Source organism: Lepisosteus platostomus, chromosome 4 (genome assembly GCF_059453375.1).
Source record: "Lepisosteus platostomus isolate fLepPlt1 chromosome 4, fLepPlt1.hap1, whole genome shotgun sequence".
In the NCBI taxonomy this organism is placed as follows: domain Eukaryota; kingdom Metazoa; phylum Chordata; class Actinopteri; order Semionotiformes; family Lepisosteidae; genus Lepisosteus; species Lepisosteus platostomus.
The window spans coordinates 9,747,844-9,753,843 of NC_142614.1; positions in this window are offsets into that span (position 1 = coordinate 9,747,844).

Below are 6,000 nucleotides of genomic sequence, written 5' to 3' on the forward strand. Positions count from 1 at the left end.
CACACACACACCACACTGACCTGCTGCACACACACACCACACTGACCTGCTGCACACACACCACACTGACCTGCTGCACACACACCACACTGACCTGCTGCACACACACACCACACTGACCTGCTGCACACACACCACACTGACCTGCTGCACACACACACCACACTGACCTGCTGCACACACACACCAAACCGACCTGCTGCACACACACACCACACTGACCTGCTGTACACACACACCACACTGACCTGCTACACACACACACCACACTGACCTGCTGCACACACACACCACACTGACCTGCTGCACACACACCACACTGACCTGCTGCACACACACACCACACTGACCTGCTGCACACACACCACACTGACCTGCTGCACACACACCACACTGACCTGCTGCACACACACCACACTGACCTGCTGCACACACACACCACACTGACCTGCTGCACACACACCACACCGACCTGCTGCACACACACCACACTGACCTGCTGCACACACACACCACACTGACCTGCTGCACACACACACCACACCGACCTGCTGCACACACACACCACACTGACCTGCTGCACACACACACCACACTGACCTGCTGCACACACACCACACTGACCTGCTCCACACACACACCACACCAACCTGCTGCACACACACACCACACCGACCTGCTGCACACACACACCACACCGACCTGCTGCACACACACACACACCACACCGACCTGCTGCACACACACACACACCACACTGACCTGCTGCACACACACACCACACTGACCTGTTGCACACACACACCACACCGACCTGCTGCACACACACACACCACACTGACCTGCTGCACACACACACACCACACTGACCTGCTGCACACACACACCACACTGACCTGCTGCACACACACACCACACTGACCTGCTGTACACACACACCACACTGACCTGCTACACACACACACCACACTGACCTGCTGCACACACACCACACTGACCTGCTGCACACACACACCACACTGACCTGCTGCACACACACACCACACTGACCTGCTGCACACACACCACACTGACCTGCTGCACACACACCACACTGACCTGCTGCACACACACACCACACTGACCTGCTGCACACACACACCACACTGACCTGCTGCACACACACACCACACTGACCTGCTGCACACACACCACACTGACCTGCTGCACACACACCACACTGACCTGCTGCACACACACACCACACTGACCTGCTGCACACACACCACACCGACCTGCTGCACACACACCACACTGACCTGCTGCACACACACACCACACCGACCTGCTGCACACACACACCACACTGACCTGCTGTACACACACACCACACTGACCTGCTACACACACACACCACACTGACCTGCTGCACACACACACCACACTGACCTGCTGCACACACACCACACTGACCTGCTGCACACACACACCACACTGACCTGCTGCACACACACCACACTGACCTGCTGCACACACACCACACTGACCTGCTGCACACACACACCACACTGACCTGCTGCACACACACACCACACTGACCTGCTGCACACACACACCACACTGACCTGCTGCACACACACCACACTGACCTGCTCCACACACACACCACACCAACCTGCTGCACACACACACCACACCGACCTGCTGCACACACACACCACACCGACCTGCTGCACACACACACACACCACACCGACCTGCTGCACACACACACACACCACACTGACCTGCTGCACACACACACCACACTGACCTGCTGCACACACACACCACACCGACCTGCTGCACACACACACCACACCGACCTGCTGCACACACACACCACACTGACCTGCTGCACACACACACCACACTGACCTGCTGCACACACACCACACTGACCTGCTGCACACACACACACCACACTGACCTGCTGCACACACACCACACTGACCTGCTGCAGACACACACCACACTGACCTGCACACACACACACCACACCGACCTGCTGCACACACACACCACACCGACCTGCTGCACACACACACACACCACACTGACCTGCTGCACACACACACCACACTGACCTGCTGCACACACACACCACACTGACCTGCTGCACACACACCACACTGACCTGCTGCACACACACACCACACTGACCTGCTGCACACACACACCACACCGACCTGCTGCACACACACACCACACCGACCTGCTGCACACACACACCACACCGACCTGCTGCACACACACACCACACTGACCTGCTGCACACACACACCACACCGACCTGCTGTACACACACCACACTGACCTGTTGCACACACACACCACACTGACCTGCTGCACACACACACACACCACACTGACCTGCTGCACACACACCACACCGACCTGCTGCACACACACACCACACTGACCTACTGCACACACACACACACCACACCGACCTGCTGCACACACACACACACCACACCGACCTGCTGCACACACACACCACACCGACCTGCTGCACACACACACACACCACACCGACCTGCTGCACACACACACCACACCGACCTGCTGCACACACACACACACCACACCGACCTGCTGCACACACACCACACCGACCTGCTGCACACACACACCACACCGACCTGCTGCACACACACACACACCACACTGACCTGTTGCACACACACACCACACCGACCTGCTGCACACACACACACCACACCGACCTGCTGCACACACACCACACTGACCTGCTCCACACACACACCACACTGACCTGCTGCACACACACACACCACACCGACCTGCTGCACACACACACCACACTGACCTGCTGCACACACACACCACACTGACCTGCTGCACACACACACCACACCGACCTGCTGCACACACACACCACACTGACCTGCTGCACACACACACCACACTGACCTGCTGCACACACACCACACCGACCTGCTGCACACACACACACACACCACACCGACCTGCTGCACACACACACCACACCGACCTGCTGCACACACACACACCACACCGACCTGCTGCACACACACACCACACTGACCTGCTCCACACACACACCACACCGACCTGCTGCACACACACACACACCACACCGACCTGCTGCACACACACACCTCACCGACCTGCTGCACACACACACCACACTGACCTGCTGCACACACACCACACTGACCTGCTCCACACACACACCACACCGACCTGCTGCACACACACACCACACCGACCTGCTGCACACACACACCACACCGACCTGCTGCACACACACACCACACTGACCTGCTGCACACACACCACACTGACCTGCTACACACACACACCACACCGACCTGCTGCACACACACACACCTCACCGACCTGCTGCACACACACACCACACTGACCTGCTGCACACACACACACCACACTGACCTGCTGCACACACACACCACACCGACCTGCTGCACACACACACCACACTGACCTGCTGCACACACACACCACACTGACCTGCTGCACACACACCACACTGACCTGCTGCACACACACCATACTGACCTGCTACACACACACCACACTGACCTGCTGCACACACACACCACACCGACCTGCTGCACACACACACCACACTGACCTGCTGCACACACACACCACACTGACCTGCTGCACACACACACCACACCGACCTGCTGCACACACACACCACACCGACCTGCTGCACACACACACACACCACACCGACCTGCTGCACACACACACACACACCACACTGACCTGCTGCAGACACACACCACACTGACCTGCTGCACACACACACCACACTGACCTGCTGCACACACACCACACTGACCTGCTGCACACACACACCACACTGACCTGCTCCACACACACCACACTGACCTGCTGCACACACACACCACACCGACCTGCTGCACACACACACCACACTGACCTGCTGCACACACACACCACACTGACCTGCTACACACACACCACACCGACCTGCTGCACACACACACACCACACCGACCTGCTGCACACACACACCACACCGACCTGCTGCACACACACACCACACCGACCTGCTGCACACACACACCACACTGACCTGCTGCACACACACACCACACCGACCTGCTGTACACACACCACACTGACCTGTTGCACACACACACCACACTGACCTGCTGCACACACACACACACCACACTGACCTGCTGCACACACACCACACCGACCTGCTGCACACACACACCACACTGACCTACTGCACACACACACACACCACACCGACCTGCTGCACACACACACACCACACCGACCTGCTGCACACACACACCACACCGACCTGCTGCACACACACACACACCACACCGACCTGCTGCACACACACACCACACCGACCTGCTGCACACACACACACACCACACCGACCTGCTGCACACACACCACACTGACCTGTTGCACACACACACCACACCGACCTGCTGCACACACACACACCACACCGACCTGCTGCACACACACCACACTGACCTGCTGCACACACACACACCACACCGACCTGCTGCACACACACACCACACTGACCTGCTGCACACACACACCACACTGACCTGCTGCACACACACACCACACCGACCTGCTGCACACACACACCACACCGACCTGCTGCACACACACACCACACTGACCTGCTGCACACACACACCACACTGACCTGCTGCACACACACCACACCGACCTGCTGCACACACACACACACCACACCGACCTGCTGCACACACACACCACACCGACCTGCTGCACACACACACACCACACCGACCTGCTGCACACACACACCACACTGACCTGCTCCACACACACACCACACCGACCTGCTGCACACACACACACACCACACCGACCTGCTGTACACACACACCACACTGACCTGCTGCACACACACACCACACCGACCTGCTGCACACACACACCACACCGACCTGCTACACACACACACACCACACCGACCTGCTGCACACACACACCACACTGACCTGCTGCACACACACCACACTGACCTGCTGCACACACACACCACACTGACCTGCTCCACACACACCACACTGACCTGCTGCACACACACCACACCGACCTGCTGCACACACACACCACACTGACCTGCTGCACACACACACCACACTGACCTGCTGCACACACACACACCACACTGACCTGCTGCACACACACACCACACTGACCTGCTGCACACACACACCACACTGACCTGCTGCACACACACACCACACTGACCTGCTGCACACAAACACCACACCGACCTGCTGCACACACACCACACTGACCTGCTGCACACACACACCACACTGACCTGCTGTACACACACACCACACTGACCTGCTGCACACACACACCACACTGACCTGCTGCACACACACACCACACCGACCTGCTGCACACACACACCACACCGACCTGCTGCACACACACACCACACTGACCTGCTGCACACACACACCACACCGACCTGCTGCACACACACACCACACTGACCTGCTGCACACACACACCACACCGACCTGCTGCACACACACACCACACCGACCTGCTGCACACACACACCACACTGACCTGCTGTACACACACACCACACTGACCTGCTGCACACACACCACACTGACCTGCTGCACACACACCACACTGCCCTGCTACACACACACACACCACACTGACCTGCTGCACACACACACACCACACTGACCTGCTGCACACACACCACACTGACCTGCTGCACACACACACACCACACTGACCTGCTGCACACACACACCACACTGACCTGCTACACACACACACCACACCGACCTGCTGCACACACACACACACCACACTGACCTGCTGCACACACACACACACACCACACTGACCTGCTGCACACACACACCACACTGACCTGCTGCACACACACAC